The sequence below is a fragment of the Lepisosteus platostomus genome, chromosome 5 (assembly GCF_059453375.1).
Source record: "Lepisosteus platostomus isolate fLepPlt1 chromosome 5, fLepPlt1.hap1, whole genome shotgun sequence".
Lineage (NCBI taxonomy): Eukaryota > Metazoa > Chordata > Actinopteri > Semionotiformes > Lepisosteidae > Lepisosteus > Lepisosteus platostomus.
The window spans coordinates 62,859,471-62,878,836 of record NC_142615.1 but is presented as its reverse complement, the minus strand read 5'-3'; the positions used below and the strand labels follow the sequence as shown (position 1 = coordinate 62,878,836).

Below are 19,366 nucleotides of genomic sequence, written 5' to 3'. Positions count from 1 at the left end.
TGTATTCATTTTAACATTAGTGAGAGTACAACTGGTAGTTTTAATGGTAGTGTTCATAACAAAGTGTGAGTATTAATAACAAAGCGCTTGTTTGTTAATCGCGTCTCCACTCGTCCTTTGTTCTGAAAAGAACCTGTAAATGCTACAATATTCTTTACTCAGCAGCTTATTAAAAACAGCTCCTGTGATGTTCAAACCGATTTTTTACACAGAACACTGACACAGCTTTGCGTTCTGAATCTCTTTTTCTCGTGCGTTTATTTAATGTGGCACAATGCACTGGGATAAGGGTATTCTGTTCACAAACCAATAGCATTTAAACCACAGCCCAGGTTCGATCTGTCTCCCAGAATCACCAGGGCGCACACACACACACACAACCGTGCCGTTGAAGTGCTCTGCTTCATTTCTAAGGGCAACTCAACATTCACTCCTACCCCGAGTGCAGAAAAGACAGCGTCCGCAGCAACAACAGCTCAGGTCTCTGCACAGGAGCTAAGCTGCCCCCATCTCCTCTGCTCTGCGGTTCCTGCGGAGTGGATTCCTGCCTGGAGCCGTGTTTGCAGGCGGCGGCTCCCCGCGCCCTGTCTGTGCGTCGTGTCCAAGAGCTCCTGGGAGGAAGAGAGAGCCCTCACACTCGGGGGCTTTTCCACGGTCTGTGTGAGGAGGGGCGGGTGTGTCCAGTAGCTTATCGAGCGGAAGCCTGGGGCAGCGGAGAGCTGTGATCGTGCAGACCTTGAGGTGTCACCTCTTTGTCTGCTTTCCCGCCCCCCCTCCGCCCAAGCTCTGCTCCAAAGTAGCCCGGCAACCCCTCACACCTGCACGTGTCACAACCTAAGGTGTGGTCATGAGACACCCATGGGGTGTCGTTCTGTTCTTGCTAATTGTTTCCTGCCCGTCGCAGGCAGGAGTCCATGCGAGGAAGATGCGCTGGACAGAGCTCAGAGGGCGCACCTGGGTGGCTTTCCTTCAGAGTGACGTTCCTGCAACACTCTCCCGCTACTCTTGGTGCGCTCATGCCGCAACACAGGAAGGCTGGAGCAGGTGGCTGTGGGCTCTGCGCACCGCCAAAATAGCTCAGTTGGGAGAGCGTTAGACTGAAGATCTAAAGGTCCCTGGTTTGATCCCGGGTTTTGGTATTTTGTTTCATCGCGCCCTTTGTTCCTCTCTCCAGCGCACCCTGCCTAAAGTGACGCGTCCCTTTCTCAGCCCGAAATGCAAGCAAGACACCAGCAGCGGTCCCTGCAGGTTTCCATAGTGTAGCGGCTATCACGTTTGCCTAACACGCGAAAGGTCCCTGGTTCGAGACCGGGTGGAAGCAGACTCGTTTTGCACGCTCCTGTACTTCACAGAGGTCTTGAACGACCGGTCATTTGTTCCCAATGTATTTCCGGTGCCTTCGTGCACTCTTGTACCAAACGCACGTTCCTTCTGTACGTGGAGCCGATCATTTGCAATTGGGCTGTGCCGACAGACCAGGACGAGCTCTGTCGGCTCAAAAGCAGCGCAGGACCTGCAAGAACAACAGAAAGATTAGCATCCAGCGGGGGCCTCTTAGTGAGCCCAAGATCTCATCAAGAATCGGCTCCAGCAACAGGGCTGGGCGCATTGTTCCATTCTCCGACCACTCTCGGTGTAAACAAGTCCCTCCTGGTCTCTGCTTGAAATGCACTTTCCTGCGTTTGCTTTGGTGTAACTGGCTTCCCCTGCATGGGCGAATGTGAAGAAGATCCTTAGTAAGTCATTGAAGAAAACCAAGAAGAGGTCGGAGTGGCCTCTGTCGTTCATCAACGATCCAGTCAGGCAGTACTCCTCCTATTCTGCCAGTATGTGGATTCGAACCGGGGTTGTTGCGGCCACAACACAAATTCTGAGCACTATACGATCACAGCGAGTTACCGAGACATACACAGCCAGTAGGAAAGGATGTACTCTCTTTGTGTGACACTAGTCGGAAAAGTCCTGACGCTGCATTTCAACTGAGCCCTAGTATACATCAACCCTTCGACACTCTGAGTGCCAACTCTCTTGTGTGTTTTCTCCATCAAGCAGGTCATGAAGGCAGCAATTACAGTTTGCTTACATGACGCACGCACAACATGGCTGTATGCTCCCATATGGTCTAGCGGTTACGATACCTGATCTTCACCCAGGTGGCCTGGTTTCAGCTCCTTGTATGAGAACGTGTCAGTTTTGCCTCCTGCTTTCCAAAGATCAGCACCATGTTTTATGCCTCCCCCGAATATCGAAGCTGCCTCTAAATCTGCAAATGAAGATGAGTCAATAAACCACTTGTTTTTCGTATAACTATACATATATTCATTTAATACTGATTTCATTCATTGAGCACGGATACAATAGAGGTACAGCTATTCACTGTTTGACATGTCTGCACTGGTACAGAACCTAGCAATCAGAAAACGGGTGAAACTGTCTTGAGAATTAGCATACAGTACCGAGGCCCCCATGACCAAATAAAGGCTAACCTCGATAATCAGCCTAAATAATGCAGACAACAGCAAAACGACTGACTTTGAAAAGGGAATGAATGTCCGGAAGGAGTAGTGTAACCAGCTTGAAATGCTTCTCCGGACCTCTAACTAAAAGAAACCGGGAACCAGCAGTGGCATCGACTCCTTTCGAACTGGGATCCTATCGCAGCTCATGGTGTCCTAACTCTCCCGTATCTGATATTTGACCAAGCACATCAGGAGAGAGCGCGAACGCAGTCCCCCACTACCAGAAATTATGCAGTCGAGATTCCCACATTTGGGGAATTCGCAGGGGTCAGCACAGCCGGAGTGCAATGGCCGAGCCTCGCCCTGGGTGAATCGATTTTTTAAGAACTTTATTTTCTTTTCACAAAAAAATACAGGACATCACAAATTAGAAAGCTTTACATTAATATACATACTTAAAACAGTATATATAATCCCATCTCATTACATTTTGACACGGTACCAGTTATATAGCAACAATTTATTTTTTTCTGGTGCAAATCACATTCTTTACTTAAACATGATAATGTTTTTCACAGTTTCTTGAGATATTGACCTATGCTCTCAATTTCCCACAGATTTTCTGCTTCCTCCCTCCCTTCTCTCCACAGATCTCTGAGGTAATAGTTCTCTCGGGTGATGAACAGGGCCAGGCTACCTGCTGCCTTGACTGGGACCTCGATGCCTTTGAACAGCCCCATGTTCCTCACTCTCCACAGGGCATCTTTCCCACTGTTCACCACGGCCCAGATCCTGTCAAACATGTCAGGAGGAAGTTTGACAGGAGAGATGCCGTTGTAGCGGCAATGCTTGTTAATAAGACAGAATTAGGCCGTGGTATTCTGTCCTAAATGAGGCCCCATCTCACCCTCCATCTTTGTGGTGCAGCCACAGAGAAAGTATTCATGCAGGTTGATTTAAGATGTTTTCTTTTGATAATGGACAGCTCCCAGATGGGGATGCACTTAGCTTAGCCTGGCTATCATGATCAATGGTCATCCATTGGTGCCTATCTGTCTAGGGAGTGCCGAATGGACATCTGGACTGCATTCCTAAGTGTCAAGAGTAAGTGACTCATATCTCACCTTGACCAACCAATCAGGGACTGGCAGGGCGTGGTAATACCACGTGGGTCTCTAATGCCCGCCAAACTCTCAACCAATCAGCACACATCTATGTCTTGGTCAAAAAGGGAGCGCAAGCTCAGATCGGGGCTCTCCTTGGCCATTTTCGCGCATCCTCAGAGACAATCACGTGACAACTGCTGTTGTCTGCAAAGGGACTTGGACTTTGTTCTAAGCGCGAGGCCGAGGATCCCATACGTACTCAGAATTCTACCAACGTGAATGATCCGCTTGATCAACGGCAGCCTACAGTTGGACCCTCATCGACAACCTGAATAGCTTATTCAGAAGCAGCGCTGGACCAGGAACGAACCAGCTTCTTCCCAGGCAAAAGAGTGACTTGGTGTTCGTGCCGGGAGATTCCAAATCCATACACAGTGGATAAGTAAACCCCATGTTCTACATTGTGTCTCGAGAATTCAATTGTACCTCAACACAAGTTGTTATCAATTTAATTCATGAGTAATGTATTTACTTCCGAGTTTAGAGTAACAGTGGGTAATAACACTGATTAGCGATTTGGTAACCGAACGATATATATTGACATATATTCTCTGTTGTGTATCTCTTTGTGTTGGCATCTCTTCGAGATTATATACCTTGTATATTGATAACCCTCACAGTAAGGTCTGCCGCTCGTATCCAGGCAGACTAGTATATGTTTGGTGCACAATTTATATGAATAAATGTATCTCGTGTATTGAACCCGTGTGTGTGCGTTGTTAGTTGTTCTGACGATTGATTTTCTAAAAGCCACAACGAACAACCTCGTGATTACTGCTACAATTAATAATTGTCTCAGTAAACCCATCAAACCTCTACAACCACGATACACCACCATAAACTATATTAATTTAGGAACATAAACACATAGTGTAAACTGTATATGGCTGGTATTGGTAGTTTAAAGAAAAAATACACACCAGTATTCCACTTTCTTCCTAAACATTTTAAGCATCAAAGTCTTACATGTAGTAAGATTTTACCAGGTTTCGGAAACGTTTTTACATGCTCCTTCTGACCATCTTAACTTTATATACTTTGTGAAAAGTCATAAGATATTCACATTTTCTGTGAATGTGCTCGTTATCGGAGTAAACAAAAGCATACTTTTAGAATTTGATTAATAGGGAATATAATATGGAATCACGTACCTAAAGAAATTAATAACGATATAATTATTTTTATGTACTGTAGCTCAAATAGTAGTATAATACACTTTCTATGGATACATGTGCTTCTACGCAATGCAGAAGCACATCCACAAGTAACATTACCTAGCTAAGAGAGGACATTGGCTAGCCATTATGATAAATACAGTGGAAAAAAGCAATTGGGAAAATAAGACCTGCTGATCTGTTATACATACCAGGAAGAGAACAGAATATGATTTTTTTCTGTTCGAAACGTGTGTTGTCTTTATGAAATTCATGTATTTTAAACGTTTAATTAAGAAGAAAAAAACTTACAGAAAGATACTAAGCTGATCACGAGATAGAAAGATCACCCGTTTTTCGCGCATAAAAAGTGGCTATTAACTGGGTAAACTGTTATTAACTGGAGTCAACTGGGTGAAAACACATAATATGAACATGAAACAAAACAAAAAATAAAAATAAGATACAATCTACAGACATTAAAACCGGTGTCATGGAAATATAACTATCAAGGAAGCCACAAGAGAGAGTTCTCACCTGAGTAAGGTCTTTATTTCAATATTGGGAGCAACCAGAGACTCAATTTGTTACAAGCAGTACCGGGTTTTCATAAGACGTTGCGCTGTAAAAAAGCTCAGCGCTTTGTCCATTCTAAAACTTCCACTTTCCCTAAGAGAAAACAGATTACATCAAAAAGCGAAAGAAGAAGCACTAGATATGTTATTCAAAGCTTATCAGTTACTTTCAGCTAATTCTAACGACCCAGACAGCATATATTGTTTTGGTACATTGTCTTCTAAAGTAACTTAAACAGTGTACTTTGTTGACGCACTGTTTTCTAAAATTCTGCACGTACTGTAGCACAGCAATTACATCCTTGAAATATATTATCTAAAAGCCCCAATATATTTCTTTGCAAAGCTCTCTACATTTTAAGAATCAATTTACTTATTAGATTTCCACTTAAAGACTTGTTCGGCTGGCGTTCAAGAGTCGCGTTTTTCAGAATTGTATTGAGATCGTTTTCCACAGAGCTCAGATGTCAAAGCACAGCAGCAGCTCTCCACAGCGATCCTCTATAGCGCCCTTTCTCCCGCAGCTCCGTCCTCATTGGAAGGAAGCAAGAGTGAAAGGCTGAAGTGAAATAGAGCGGGGACGAAGGCAGTGAAGAGAGAGAACGTGGGAAGAAGAGAAAAACGCAAGGGAAAAAAAGCAGCGTCGTAAAAGAGGTAACGGAGCTGTCCTCTCAATAAGAAGGGTGCCAGCGAGCCTTGCTCGCGCTTACGGCCACACCCCCTTGAGCACGCCTGATCTCGTCTGATCTCGGAAGCTAAACAGGGATGGGCCTGGTTAGTACTTGGATGGGAGACCGCCTGGGAATACCAGGTGCTGTAAGCTTTTAAGCGCAGGAGGCGCCCTATCCCCGCTCGCTCGCTCATTCTCCTGTTCACACGTGCAGTGCGGCTTGTCCGTCTGTTTATTTGTCAGCTTTGGCGAGACACGGGTGCTTGTGTATTAGCGTGAGCGTTTTTTATTCTGATCATGAACAGTTTAACAAGTCCGCAAAGGATCGAGGAAAGGTTTATCGCCAGCTGAAAAGAGACACAGCGCTTCGGCTGTGGAGACTTGTTCGGCTGGCGTTCGGAGAGTCGCGTTTTTCAGAATTGTATTGAGATCGTTTTCAACAGAGCTCAGATGTCAAAGCACAGCAGCAGCTCTCCACAGCGATCCTCTATAGCGCCCTTTCTCCCGCAGCTCCGTCCTCATTGGAAGGAAGCAAGAGTGAAAGGCTGAAGTGAAATAGAGCGGGGACGAAGGCAGTGAAGAGAGAGAACGTGGAAAGAAGAGAAAAACGCAAGGGAAAAAAGCAGCGTCGTAAAAGAGGTGACGGAGCTGTCCTCTCAATAAGAAGGGTGCCAGCGAGCCTTGCTCTCGCTTACGGCCACACCCCCTTGAGCACGCCTGATCTCGTCTGATCTCGGAAGCTAAACAGGGATGGGCCTGGTTAGTACTTGGATGGGAGACCGCCTGGGAATACCAGTTGCTGTAAGCTTTTAAGCGCAGGAGGCGCCCTATCCCCGCTCGCTCGCTCATTCCCCTGTTCACACGTGCAGTGCGGCTTGTCCGTCTGTTTATTTGTCAGCTTTGGCGAGACACGGGTGCTTGTGTATTAGCGTGAGCGTTTTTTATTCTGATCAGGAACAGTTTAACAAGTCCGCAAAGGATCGAGGAAAGGTTTATCGCCAGCTGAAAAGAGACACAGCGCTTCGGCTGTGGAGACTTGTTCGGCGGGCGTTCGGGGAATCGCGTTTTTCAGAATTGTATTGAGATCGTTTTCCACAGAGCTCAGATGTCAAAGCACAGCAGCAGCTCTCCACAGCGATCCTCTATAGCGCCCTTTCTCCCGCAGCTCCGTCCTCATTGGAAGGAAGCAAGAGTGAAAGGCTGAAGTGAAATAGAGCGGGGACGAAGGCAGTGAAGAGAGAGAACGTGGAGAGAAGAGAAAAACGCAAGGGAAAAAAGCAGCGTCGTAAAAGAGGTGACGGAGCTGTCCTCTCAATAAGAAGGGTGCCAGCGAGCCTTGCTCTCGCTTACGGCCACACCCCCTTGAGCACGCCTGATCTCCTCTGATTTCGGAAGCTAAACCGGGATGGGCCTGGTTAGTACTTGGATGGGAGACCGCCTGGGAATACCAGGTGCTGTAAGCTTTTAAGCGCAGGAGGCGCCCTATCCCCGCTCGCTCGCTCATTCCCCTGTTCACACGTGCAGTGCGGCTTGTCCGTCTGTTTATTTGTCAGCTTTGGCGAGACACGGGTGCTTGTGTATTAGCGTGAGCGTTTTTTATTCTGATCAGGAACAGTTTAACAAGTCCGCAAAGGATCGAGGAAAGGTTTATCGCCAGCTGAAAAGAGACACAGCGCTTCGGCTGTGGAGACTTGTTCGGCTGGCGTTCGGAGAGTCGCGTTTTTCAGAATTGTATTGAGATCGTTTTCCACAGAGCTCAGATGTCAAAGCACAGCAGCAGCTCTCCACAGCGATCCTCTATAGCGCCCTTTCTCCCGCAGCTCCGTCCTCATTGGAAGGAAGCAAGAGTGAAAGGCTGAAGTGAAATAGAGCGGGGACGAAGGCAGTGAAGAGAGAGAACGTGGGAAGAAGAGAAAAACGCAAGAGAAAAAAAGCAGCGTTGTAAAAGAGGTGACGGAGCTGTCCTCTCAATAAGAAGGGTGCCAGCGAGCTTTGCTCTCGCTTACGGCCACACCCCCTTGAGCACGCCTGATCTCGTCTGATCTCGGAAGCTAAACCGGGATGGGCCTGGTTAGTACTTGGATGGGAGACCGCCTGGGAATACCAGGTGCTGTAAGCTTTTAAGCGCAGGAGGCGCCCTATCCCCGCTCGCTCGCTCATTCCCCTGTTCACACGTGCAGTGCGGCTTGTCCGTCTGTTTATTTGTCAGCTTTGGCGAGACACGGGTGCTTGTGTATTAGCGTGAGCGTTTTTTATTCTGATCAGGAACAGTTTAACAAGTCCGCAAAGGATCGAGGAAAGGTTTATCGCCAGCTGAAAAGAGACACAGCGCTTCGGCTGTGGAGACTTGTTCGGCTGGCGTTCGGGGAATCGCGTTTTTCAGAATTGTATTGAGATCGTTTTCCACAGAGCTCAGATGTCAAAGCACAGCAGCAGCTCTCCACAGCGATCCTCTATAGCGCCCTTTCTCCCGCAGCTCCGTCCTCATTGGAAGGAAGCAAGAGTGAAAGGCTGAAGTGAAATAGAGCGGGGACGAAGGCAGTGAAGAGAGAGAACGTGGAAAGAAGAGAAAAACGCAAGGGAAAAAAGCAGCGTCGTAAAAGAGGTGACGGAGCTGTCCTCTCAATAAGAAGGGTGCCAGCGAGCCTTGCTCTCGCTTACGGCCACACCCCCTTGAGCACGCCTGATCTCGTCTGATCTCGGAAGCTAAACAGGGATGGGCCTGGTAAGTACTTGGATGGGAGACCGCCTGGGAATACCAGGTGCTGTAAGCTTTTAAGCGCAGGAGGCGCCCTATCCCCGCTCGCTCGCTCATTCCCCTGTTCACACGTGCAGTGCGGCTTGTCCGTCTGTTTATTTGTCAGCTTTGGCGAGACACGGGTGCTTGTGTATTAGCGTGAGCGTTTTTTATTCTGATCAGGAACAGTTTAACAAATCCGCAAAGGATCGAGGAAAGGTTTATCGCCAGCTGAAAAGAGACACAGCGCTTCGGCTGTGGAGACTTGTTCGGCTGGCGTTCGGGGAATCGCGTTTTTCAGAATTGTATTGAGATCGTTTTCCACAGAGCTCAGATGTCAAAGCACAGCAGCAGCTCTCCACAGCGATCCTCTATAGCGCCCTTTCTCCCGCAGCTCCGTCCTCATTGGAAGGAAGCAAGAGTGAAAGGCTGAAGTGAAATAGAGCGGGGACGAAGGCAGTGAAGAGAGAGAACGTGGAAAGAAGAGAAAAACGCAAGGGAAAAAAGCAGCGTCGTAAAAGAGGTGACGGAGCTGTCCTCTCAATAAGAAGGGTGCCAGCGAGCCTTGCTCTCGCTTACGGCCACACCCCCTTGAGCACGCCTGATCTCGTCTGATCTCAGAAGCTAAACAGGGATGGGCCTGGTTAGTACTTGGATGGGAGACCGCCTGGGAATACCAGGTGCTGTAAGCTTTTAAGCGCAGGAGGCGCCCTATCCCCGCTCGCTCGCTCATTCCCCTGTTCACACGTGCAGTGCCGCTTGTCCGTCTGTTTATTTGTCAGCTTTGGCGAGACACGGGTGCTTTTGTATTAGCGTGAGCGTTTTTTATTCTGATCAGGAACAGTTTAACAAGTCCGCAAAGGATCGAGGAAAGGTTTATCGCCAGCTGAAAAGAGACACAGCGCTTCGGCTGTGGAGACTTGTTCGGCTGGCGTTCGGGGAATCGCGTTTTTCAGAATTGTATTGAGATCGTTTTCCACAGAGCTCAGATGTCAAAGCACAGCAGCAGCTCTCCACAGCGATCCTCTATAGCGCCCTTTCTCCCGCAGCTCCGTCCTCATTGGAAGGAAGCAAGAGTGAAAGGCTGAAGTGAAATAGAGCGGGGACGAAGGCAGTGAAGAGAGAGAACGTGGGAAGAAGAGAAAAACGCAAGGGAAAAAAAGCAGCGTCGTAAAAGAGGTGACGGAGATGTCCTCTCAATAAGAAGGGTGCCAGCGAGCCTTGCTCTCGCTTACGGCCACACCCCCTTGAGCACGCCTGATTTCGTCTGATCTCGGAAGCTAAACCGGGATGGGCCTGGTTAGTACTTGGATGGGAGACCGCCTGGGAATACCAGGTGCTGTAAGCTTTTAAGCGCAGGAGGCGCCCTATCCCCGCTCGCTCGCTCATTCCCCTGTTCACACGTGCAGTGCGGCTTGTCCGTCTGTTTATTTGTCAGCTTTGGCGAGACACGGGTGCTTGTGTATTAGCGTGAGCGTTTTTTATTCTGATCAGGAACAGTTTAACAAGTCCGCAAAGGATCGAGGAAAGGTTTATCGCCAGCTGAAAAGAGACACAGCGCTTCGGCTGTGGAGACTTGTTCGGCTGGCGTTCGGGGAATCGCGTTTTTCAGAATTGTATTGAGATCGTTTTCCACAGAGCTCAGATGTCAAAGCACAGCAGCAGCTCTCCACAGCGATCCTCTATAGCGCCCTTTCTCCCGCAGCTCCGTCCTCATTGGAAGGAAGCAAGAGTGAAAGGCTGAAGTGAAATAGAGCGGGGACGAAGGCAGTGAAGAGAGAGAACGTGGGAAGAAGAGAAAAACGCAAGGGAAAAAAAGCAGCGTCGTAAAAGAGGTGACGGAGCTGTCCTCTCAATAAGAAGGGTGCCAGCGAACCTTGCTCTCGCTTACGGCCACACCCCCTTGAGCACGCCTGATCTCGTCTGATCTCGGAAGCTAAACAGGGATGGGCCTGGTTAGTACTTGGATGGGAGACCGCCTGGGAATACCAGGTGCTGTAAGCTTTTAAGCGCAGGAGGCGCCCTATCCCCGCTCGCTCGCTCATTCCCCTGTTCACACGTGCAGTGCGGCTTGTCCGTCTGTTTATTTGTCAGCTTTGGCGAGACACGGGTGCTTGTGTATTAGCGTGAGCGTTTTTTATTCTGATCAGGAACAGTTTAACAAGTCCGCAAAGGATCGAGGAAAGGTTTATCGCCAGCTGAAAAGAGACACAGCGCTTCGGCTGTGGAGACTTGTTCGGCTGGCGTTCGGGGAATCGCGTTTTTCAGAATTGTATTGAGATCGTTTTCCACAGAGCTCAGATGTCAAAGCACAGCAGCAGCTCTCCACAGCGATCCTCTATAGCGCCCTTTCTCCCGCAGCTCCGTCCTCATTGGAAGGAAGCAAGAGTGAAAGGCTGAAGTGAAATAGAGCGGGGACGAAGGCAGTGAAGAGAGAGAACGTGGAAAGAAGAGAAAAACGCAAGGGAAAAAAGCAGCGTCGTAAAAGAGGTGACGGAGCTGTCCTCTCAATAAGAAGGGTGCCAGCGAGCCTTGCTCTCGCTTACGGCCACACCCCCTTGAGCACGCCTGATCTCGTCTGATCTCGGAAGCTAAACAGGGATGGGCCTGGTTAGTACTTGGATGGGAGACCGCCTGGGAATACCAGGTGCTGTAAGCTTTTAAGCGCAGGAGGCGCCCTATCCCCGCTCGCTGGCTCATTCCCCTGTTCACACGTGCAGTGCGGCTTGTCCGTCTGTTTATTTGTCAGCTTTGGCGAGACACGGGTGCTTGTGTATTAGCGTGAGCGTTTTTTATTCTGATCAGGAACAGTTTAACAAGTCCGCAAAGGATCGAGGAAAGGTTTATCGCCAGCTGAAAAGAGACACAGCGCTTCGGCTGTGGAGACTTGTTCGGCTGGCGTTCGGAGAGTCGCGTTTTTCAGAATTGTATTGAGATCGTTTTCCACAGAGCTCAGATGTCAAAGCACAGCAGCAGCTCTCCACAGCGATCCTCTATAGCGCCCTTTCTCCCGCAGCTCCGTCCTCATTGGAAGGAAGCAAGAGTGAAAGGCTGAAGTGAAATAGAGCGGGGACGAAGGCAGTGAAGAGAGAGAACGTGGGAAGAAGAGAAAAACGCAAGGGAAAAAAAGCAGCGTCGTAAAAGAGGTGACGGAGCTGTCCTCTCAATAAGAAGGGTGCCAGCGAACCTTGCTCTCGCTTACGGCCACACCCCCTTGAGCACGCCTGATCTCGTCTGATCTCGGAAGCTAAACAGGGATGGGCCTGGTAAGTACTTGGATGGGAGACCGCCTGGGAATACCAGGTGCTGTAAGCTTTTAAGCGCAGGAGGCGCCCTATCCCCGCTCGCTCGCTCATTCCCCTGTTCACACGTGCAGTGCGGCTTGTCCGTCTGTTTATTTGTCAGCTTTGGCGAGACACGGGTGCTTGTGTATTAGCGTGAGCGTTTTTTATTCTGATCAGGAACAGTTTAACAAATCCGCAAAGGATCGAGGAAAGGTTTATCGCCAGCTGAAAAGAGACACAGCGCTTCGGCTGTGGAGACTTGTTCGGCTGGCGTTCGGGGAATCGCGTTTTTCAGAATTGTATTGAGATCGTTTTCCACAGAGCTCAGATGTCAAAGCACAGCAGCAGCTCTCCACAGCGATCCTCTATAGCGCCCTTTCTCCCGCAGCTCCGTCCTCATTGGAAGGAAGCAAGAGTGAAAGGCTGAAGTGAAATAGAGCGGGGACGAAGGCAGTGAAGAGAGAGAACGTGGAAAGAAGAGAAAAACGCAAGGGAAAAAAGCAGCGTCGTAAAAGAGGTGACGGAGCTGTCCTCTCAATAAGAAGGGTGCCAGCGAGCCTTGCTCTCGCTTACGGCCACACCCCCTTGAGCACGCCTGATTTCGTCTGATCTCGGAAGCTAAACCGGGATGGGCCTGGTTAGTACTTGGATGGGAGACCGCCTGGGGATACCAGGTGCTGTAAGCTTTTAAGCGCAGGAGGCGCCCTATCCCCGCTCGCTCGCTCATTCCCCTGTTCACACGTGCAGTGCGGCTTGTCCGTCTGTTTATTTGTCAGCTTTGGCGAGACACGGGTGCTTGTGTATTAGCGTGAGCGTTTTTTATTCTGATCAGGAACAGTTTAACAAGTCCGCAAAGGATCGAGGAAAGGTTTATCGCCAGCTGAAAAGAGACACAGCGCTTCGGCTGTGGAGACTTGTTCGGCTGGCGTTCGGGGAATCGCGTTTTTCAGAATTGTATTGAGATCGTTTTCCACAGAGCTCAGATGTCAAAGCACAGCAGCAGCTCTCCACAGCGATCCTCTATAGCGCCCTTTCTCCCGCAGCTCCGTCCTCATTGGAAGGAAGCAAGAGTGAAAGGCTGAAGTGAAATAGAGCGGGGACGAAGGCAGTGAAGAGAGAGAACGTGGAAAGAAGAGAAAAACGCAAGGGAAAAAAGCAGCGTCGTAAAAGAGGTGACGGAGCTGTCCTCTCAATAAGAAGGGTGCCAGCGAGCCTTGCTCTCGCTTACGGCCACACCCCCTTGAGCACGCCTGATCTCGTCTGATCTCGGAAGCTAAACAGGGATGGGCCTGGTTAGTACTTGGATGGGAGACCGCCTGGGAATACCAGGTGCTGTAAGCTTTTAAGCGCAGGAGGCGCCCTATCCCCGCTCGCTGGCTCATTCCCCTGTTCACACGTGCAGTGCGGCTTGTCCGTCTGTTTATTTGTCAGCTTTGGCGAGACACGGGTGCTTGTGTATTAGCGTGAGCGTTTTTTATTATGATCAGGAACAGTTTAACAAGTCCGCAAAGGATCGAGGAAAGGTTTATCGCCAGCTGAAAAGAGACACAGCGCTTCGGCTGTGGAGACTTGTTCGGCTGGCGTTCGGAGAGTCGCGTTTCTCAGAATTGTATTGAGATCGTTTTCCACAGAGCTCAGATGTCAAAGCACAGCAGCAGCTCTCCACAGCGATCCTCTATAGCGCCCTTTCTCCCGCAGCTCCGTCCTCATTGGAAGGAAGCAAGAGTGAAAGGCTGAAGTGAAATAGAGCGGGGACGAAGGCAGTGAAGAGAGAGAACTTGGGAAGAAGAGAAAAACGCAAGGGAAAAAAAGCAGCGTCGTAAAAGAGGTGACGGAGCTGTCCTCTCAATAAGAAGGGTGCCAGCGAACCTTGCTCTCGCTTACGGCCACACCCCCTTGAGCACGCCTGATCTCGTCTGATCTCGGAAGCTAAACAGGGATGGGCCTGGTTAGTACTTGGATGGGAGACCGCCTGGGAATACCAGGTGCTGTAAGCTTTTAAGCGCAGGAGGCGCCCTATCCCCGCTCGCTCGCTCATTCCCCTGTTCACACGTGCAGTGCGGCTTGTCCGTCTGTTTATTTGTCAGCTTTGGCGAGACACGGGTGCTTGTGTATTAGCGTGAGCGTTTTTTATTCTGATCAGGAACAGTTTAACAAGTCCGCAAAGGATCGAGGAAAGGTTTATCGCCAGCTGAAAAGAGACACAGCGCTTCGGCTGTGGAGACTTGTTCGGCTGGCGTTCGGGGAATCGCGTTTTTCAGAATTGTATTGAGATCGTTTTCCACAGAGCTCAGATGTCAAAGCACAGCAGCAGCTCTCCACAGCGATCCTCTATAGCGCCCTTTCTCCCGCAGCTCCGTCCTCATTGGAAGGAAGCAAGAGTGAAAGGCTGAAGTGAAATAGAGCGGGGACGAAGGCAGTGAAGAGAGAGAACGTGGAAAGAAGAGAAAAACGCAAGGGAAAAAAGCAGCGTCGTAAAAGAGGTGACGGAGCTGTCCTCTCAATAAGAAGGGTGCCAGCGAGCCTTGCTCTCGCTTACGGCCACACCCCCTTGAGCACGCCTGATCTCGTCTGATCTCGGAAGCTAAACAGGGATGGGCCTGGTTAGTACTTGGATGGGAGACCGCCTGGGAATACCAGGTGCTGTAAGCTTTTAAGCGCAGGAGGCGCCCTATCCCCGCTCGCTGGCTCATTCCCCTGTTCACACGTGCAGTGCGGCTTGTCCGTCTGTTTATTTGTCAGCTTTGGCGAGACACGGGTGCTTGTGTATTAGCGTGAGCGTTTTTTATTCTGATCAGGAACAGTTTAACAAGTCCGCAAAGGATCGAGGAAAGGTTTATCGCCAGCTGAAAAGAGACACAGCGCTTCGGCTGTGGAGACTTGTTCGGCTGGCGTTCGGAGAGTCGCGTTTTTCAGAATTGTATTGAGATCGTTTTCCACAGAGCTCAGATGTCAAAGCACAGCAGCAGCTCTCCACAGCGATCCTCTATAGCGCCCTTTCTCCCGCAGCTCCGTCCTCATTGGAAGGAAGCAAGAGTGAAAGGCTGAAGTGAAATAGAGCGGGGACGAAGGCAGTGAAGAGAGAGAACGTGGGAAGAAGAGAAAAACGCAAGGGAAAAAAAGCAGCGTCGTAAAAGAGGTGACGGAGCTGTCCTCTCAATAAGAAGGGTGCCAGCGAGCCTTGCTCTCGCTTACGGCCACACCCCCTTGAGCACGCCTGATCTCGTCTGATCTCGGAAGCTAAACAGGGATGGGCCTGGTTAGTACTTGGATGGGAGACCGCCTGGGAATACCAGGTGCTGTAAGCTCTTAAGCGCAGGAGGCGCCCTATCCCCGCTCGCTCGCTCATTCCCCTGTTCACACGTGCAGTGCGGCTTGTCCGTCTGTTTATTTGTCAGCTTTGGCGAGACACGGGTGCTTGTGTATTAGCGTGAGCGTTTTTTATTCTGATCAGGAACAGTTTTACAAGTCCGCAAAGGATCGAGGAAAGGTTTATCGCCAGCTGAAAAGAGACACAGCGCTTCGGCTGTGGAGACTTGTTCGGCTGGCGTTCGGAGAGTCGCGTTTTTCAGAATTGTATTGAGATCGTTTTCCACAGAGCTCAGATGTCAGAGCACAGCAGCAGCTCTCCACAGCAATCCTCTATAGCGCCCTTTCTCCCGCAGCTCCGTCCTCATTGGAAGGAAGCAAGAGTGAAAGGCTGAAGTGAAATAGAGCGGGGACGAAGGCAGTGAAGAGAGAGAACGTGGGAAGAAGAGAAAAACGCAAGAGAAAAAAAGCAGCGTTGTAAAAGAGGTGACGGAGCTGTCCTCTCAATAAGAAGGGTGCCAGCGAGCTTTGTTCTCGCTTACGGCCACACCCCCTTGAGCACGCCTGATCTCGTCTGATCTCGGAAGCTAAACAGGGATGGGCCTGGTTAGTACTTGGATGGGAGACCGCCTGGGAATACCAGGTGCTGTAAGCTTTTAAGCGCAGGAGGCGCCCTATCCCCGCTCGCTCGCTCGCTCATTCTCCTGTTCACACGTGCAGTGCGGCTTGTCCGTCTGTTTATTTGTCAGCTTTGGCGAGACACGGGTGCTTGTGTATTAGCGTGAGCGTTTTTTATTCTGATCATGAACAGTTTAACAAGTCCGCAAAGGATCGAGGAAAGGTTTATCGCCAGCTGAAAAGAGACACAGCGCTTCGGCTGTGGAGACTTGTTCGGCTGGCGTTCGGAGAGTCGCGTTTTTCAGAATTGTATTGAGATCGTTTTCAACAGAGCTCAGATGTCAAAGCACAGCAGCAGCTCTCCACAGCGATCCTCTATAGCGCCCTTTCTCCCGCAGCTCCGTCCTCATTGGAAGGAAGCAAGTGTGAAAGGCTGAAGTGAAATAGAGCGGGGACGAAGGCAGTGAAGAGAGAGAACGTGGGAAGAAGAGAAAAACGCAAGGGAAAAAGAGCAGCGTCGTAAAAGAGGTGACGGAGCTGTCCTCTCAATAAGAAGGGTGCCAGCGAGCCTTGCTCTCGCTTACGGCCACACCCCCTTGAGCACGCCTGATCTCGTCTGATCTCGGAAGCTAAACAGGGATGGGCCTGGTTAGTACTTGGATGGGAGACCGCCTGGGAATACCAGGTGCTGTAAGCTTTTAAGCTCAGTAGGCACACTATCCCCGCTCGCTCGCTCATTCCCCTGTTCACACGTGCAGTGCGGCTTGTCCGTCTGTTTATTTGTCAGCTTTGGCGAGACGCGGGTGCTTGTGTATTAGCGTGAGCGTTTTTTATTCTGATCAGGAACAGTTTTACAAGTCCGCAAAGGATCGAGGAAAGGTTTATCGCCAGCTGAAAAGAGACACAGCGCTTCGGCTGTGGAGACTTGTTCGGCTGGCGTTCGGAGAGTCGCGTTTTTCAGAATTGTATTGAGATCGTTTTCCACAGAGCTCAGATGTCAAAGCACAGCAGCAGCTCTCCACAGCGATCCTCTATAGCGCCCTTTCTCCCGCAGCTCCGTCCTCATTGGAAGGAAGCAAAAGTGAAAGGCTGAAGTGAAATAGAGCGGGGACGAAGGCAGTGAAGAGAGAGAACGTGGAAAGAAGAGAAAAACGCAAGGGAAAAAAGCAGCGTCGTAAAAGAGGTGACGGAGCTGTCCTCTCAATAAGAAGGGTGCCAGCGAGCCTTGCTCTCGCTTACGGCCACACCCCCTTGAGCACGCCTGATCTCGTCTGATCTTGGAAGCTAAACAGGGATGGGCCTGGTTAGTACTTGGATGGGAGACCGCCTGGGAATACCAGGTGCTGTAAGCTTTTAAGCGCAGGAGGCGCCCTATCCCCGCTCGCTCGCTCATTCCCCTGTTCACACGTGCAGTGCGGCTTGTCCGTCTGTTTATTTGTCAGCTTTGGCGAGACACGGGTGCTTGTGTATTAGCGTGAGCGTTTTTTATTCTAATCAGGAACAGTTTTACAAGTCCGCAAAGGATCGAGGAAAGGTTTATCGCCAGCTGAAAAGAGACACAGCGCTTCGGCTGTGGAGACTTGTTCGGCTGGCGTTCGGAGAGTCGCGTTTTTCAGAATTGTATTGAGATCGTTTTCCACAGAGCTCAGATGTCAGAGCACAGCAGCAGCTCTCCACAGCAATCCTCTATAGCGCCCTTTCTCCCGCAGCTCCGTCCTCATTGGAAGGAAGCAAGAGTGAAAGGCTGAAGTGAAATAGAGCGGGGACGAAGGCAGTGAAGAGAGAGAACGTGGGAAGAAGAGAAAAACGCAAGGGAAAAAGAGCAGCGTTGTAAAAGAGGTGACGGAGCTGTCCTCTCAATAAGAAGGGTGCCAGCGAGCCTTGCTCTCGCTTACGGCCACACCCCCTTGAGCACGCCTGATCTCGTCTGATCTCGGAAGCTAAACAGGGATGGGCTTGGTTAGTACTTGGATGGGAGACCGCCTGGGAATACCAGGTGCTGTAAGCTTTTAAGCTCAGTAGGCGCACTATCCCCGCTCGCTCGCTCATTCCCCTGTTCACACGTGCAGTGCGGCTTGTCCGTCTGTTTATTTGTCAGCTTTGGCGAGACGCGGGTGCTTGTGTATTAGCGTGAGCGTTTTTTATTCTGATCAGGAACAGTTTTACAAGTCCGCAAAGGATCGAGGAAAGGTTTATCGCCAGCTGAAAAGAGACACAGCGCTTCGGCTGTGGAGACTTGTTCGGCTGGCGTTCGGAGAGTCGCGTTTTTCAGAATTGTATTGAGATCGTTTTCCACAGAGCTCAGATGTCAAAGCACAGCAGCAGCTCTCCACAGCGATCCTCTATAGCGCCCTTTCTCCCGCAGCTCCGTCCTCATTGGAAGGAAGCAAAAGTGAAAGGCTGAAGTGAAATAGAGCGGGGACGAAGGCAGTGAAGAGAGAGAACGTGGAAAGAAGAGAAAAACGCAAGGGAAAAAAGCAGCGTCGTAAAAGAGGTGACGGAGCTGTCCTCTCAATAAGAAGGGTGCCAGCGAGCCTTGCTCTCGTTTATGGCCACACCCCCTTGAGCACGCCTGATCTCGTCTGATCTCGGAAGCTAAACAGGGATGGGCCTGGTTAGTACTTGGATGGGAGACCGCCTGGGAATACCAGGTGCTGTAAGCTTTTAAGCTCAGTAGGCGCACTATCCCCGCTCGCTCGCTCATTCCCCTGTTCACACGTGCAGTGCGGCTTGTCCGTCTGTTTATTTGTCAGCTTTGGCGAGACGCGGGTGCTTGTGTATTAGCGTGAGCGTTTTTTATTCTGATCAGGAACAGTTTTACAAGTCCGCAAAGGATCGAGGAAAGGTTTATCGCCAGCTGAAAAGAGACACAGCGCTTCGGCTGTGGAGACTTGTTCGGCTGGCGTTCGGAGAGTCGCGTTTTTCAGAATTGTATTGAGATCGTTTTCCACAGAGCTCAGATGTCAGAGCACAGCAGCAGCTCTCCACAGCAATCCTCTATAGCGCCCTTTCTCCCGCAGCTCCGTCCTCATTGGAAGGAAGCAAGAGTGAAAGGCTGAAGTGAAATAGAGCGGGGACGAAGGCAGTGAAGAGAGAGAACGTGGGAAGAAGAGAAAAACGCAAGGGAAAAAGAGCAGCGTTGTAAAAGAGGTGACGGAGCTGTCCTCTCAATAAGAAGGGTGCCAGCGAGCCTTGCTCTCGCTTACGGCCACACCCCCTTGAGCACGCCTGATCTCGTCTGATCTCGGAAGCTAAACAGGGATGGGCTTGGTTAGTACTTGGATGGGAGACCGCCTGGGAATACCAGGTGCTGTAAGCTTTTAAGCTCAGTAGGCGCACTATCCCCGCTCGCTCGCTCATTCCCCTGTTCACACGTGCAGTGCGGCTTGTCCGT

General features: G+C 50.1%; 15 non-coding genes and 7 pseudogenes across 15 annotated transcripts; 21 read left to right on the top strand and 1 right to left on the bottom strand.

Moving 5' to 3' along the window:
* Nucleotides 1–2,708: 2,708 nt before the first annotated feature.
* Nucleotides 2,709–2,873, bottom strand: LOC148670943 (U1 spliceosomal RNA). Its single transcript, XR_015938159.1, has one exon. It is a non-coding gene; the product is annotated as a U1 spliceosomal RNA (small nuclear RNA).
* Nucleotides 2,874–6,058: 3,185 nt separating this feature from the next.
* Nucleotides 6,059–6,177, top strand: LOC148670942 (5S ribosomal RNA). Its single transcript, XR_015937885.1, has one exon. It is a non-coding gene; the product is annotated as a 5S ribosomal RNA (ribosomal RNA).
* A 536-nt stretch (nt 6,178–6,713) lies between these two features.
* LOC148670941 (5S ribosomal RNA) lies at nt 6,714–6,832 on the top strand (annotated as a pseudogene).
* A 536-nt stretch (nt 6,833–7,368) lies between these two features.
* On the top strand, nt 7,369–7,487 carry LOC148670940 (5S ribosomal RNA; annotated as a pseudogene).
* Nucleotides 7,488–8,024: 537 nt separating this feature from the next.
* LOC148670939 (5S ribosomal RNA) lies at nt 8,025–8,143 on the top strand (annotated as a pseudogene).
* A 536-nt stretch (nt 8,144–8,679) lies between these two features.
* LOC148670938 (5S ribosomal RNA) lies at nt 8,680–8,798 on the top strand. Its single transcript, XR_015938077.1, has one exon. It is a non-coding gene; the product is annotated as a 5S ribosomal RNA (ribosomal RNA).
* A 536-nt stretch (nt 8,799–9,334) lies between these two features.
* Nucleotides 9,335–9,453, top strand: LOC148670937 (5S ribosomal RNA). The gene has a single exon (XR_015938805.1). It is a non-coding gene; the product is annotated as a 5S ribosomal RNA (ribosomal RNA).
* A 537-nt stretch (nt 9,454–9,990) lies between these two features.
* Nucleotides 9,991–10,109, top strand: LOC148670936 (5S ribosomal RNA; annotated as a pseudogene).
* Nucleotides 10,110–10,646: 537 nt separating this feature from the next.
* Nucleotides 10,647–10,765, top strand: LOC148670935 (5S ribosomal RNA). The gene has a single exon (XR_015937884.1). It is a non-coding gene; the product is annotated as a 5S ribosomal RNA (ribosomal RNA).
* Nucleotides 10,766–11,301: 536 nt separating this feature from the next.
* On the top strand, nt 11,302–11,420 carry LOC148670934 (5S ribosomal RNA). Its single transcript, XR_015937883.1, has one exon. It is a non-coding gene; the product is annotated as a 5S ribosomal RNA (ribosomal RNA).
* Nucleotides 11,421–11,957: 537 nt separating this feature from the next.
* On the top strand, nt 11,958–12,076 carry LOC148670933 (5S ribosomal RNA). The gene has a single exon (XR_015938076.1). It is a non-coding gene; the product is annotated as a 5S ribosomal RNA (ribosomal RNA).
* A 536-nt stretch (nt 12,077–12,612) lies between these two features.
* LOC148670932 (5S ribosomal RNA) lies at nt 12,613–12,731 on the top strand (annotated as a pseudogene).
* A 536-nt stretch (nt 12,732–13,267) lies between these two features.
* On the top strand, nt 13,268–13,386 carry LOC148670931 (5S ribosomal RNA). Its single transcript, XR_015937882.1, has one exon. It is a non-coding gene; the product is annotated as a 5S ribosomal RNA (ribosomal RNA).
* Nucleotides 13,387–13,923: 537 nt separating this feature from the next.
* LOC148670930 (5S ribosomal RNA) lies at nt 13,924–14,042 on the top strand. The gene has a single exon (XR_015937881.1). It is a non-coding gene; the product is annotated as a 5S ribosomal RNA (ribosomal RNA).
* Nucleotides 14,043–14,578: 536 nt separating this feature from the next.
* LOC148670929 (5S ribosomal RNA) lies at nt 14,579–14,697 on the top strand. Its single transcript, XR_015937880.1, has one exon. It is a non-coding gene; the product is annotated as a 5S ribosomal RNA (ribosomal RNA).
* A 537-nt stretch (nt 14,698–15,234) lies between these two features.
* LOC148670928 (5S ribosomal RNA) lies at nt 15,235–15,353 on the top strand. Its single transcript, XR_015937878.1, has one exon. It is a non-coding gene; the product is annotated as a 5S ribosomal RNA (ribosomal RNA).
* A 537-nt stretch (nt 15,354–15,890) lies between these two features.
* Nucleotides 15,891–16,009, top strand: LOC148670927 (5S ribosomal RNA). Its single transcript, XR_015937876.1, has one exon. It is a non-coding gene; the product is annotated as a 5S ribosomal RNA (ribosomal RNA).
* Nucleotides 16,010–16,550: 541 nt separating this feature from the next.
* On the top strand, nt 16,551–16,669 carry LOC148670926 (5S ribosomal RNA). The gene has a single exon (XR_015937875.1). It is a non-coding gene; the product is annotated as a 5S ribosomal RNA (ribosomal RNA).
* Nucleotides 16,670–17,205: 536 nt separating this feature from the next.
* Nucleotides 17,206–17,324, top strand: LOC148670925 (5S ribosomal RNA; annotated as a pseudogene).
* Nucleotides 17,325–17,861: 537 nt separating this feature from the next.
* LOC148670924 (5S ribosomal RNA) lies at nt 17,862–17,980 on the top strand. The gene has a single exon (XR_015938607.1). It is a non-coding gene; the product is annotated as a 5S ribosomal RNA (ribosomal RNA).
* A 536-nt stretch (nt 17,981–18,516) lies between these two features.
* On the top strand, nt 18,517–18,635 carry LOC148670923 (5S ribosomal RNA; annotated as a pseudogene).
* A 537-nt stretch (nt 18,636–19,172) lies between these two features.
* Nucleotides 19,173–19,291, top strand: LOC148670922 (5S ribosomal RNA). Its single transcript, XR_015938605.1, has one exon. It is a non-coding gene; the product is annotated as a 5S ribosomal RNA (ribosomal RNA).
* Nucleotides 19,292–19,366: the final 75 nt, after the last annotated feature.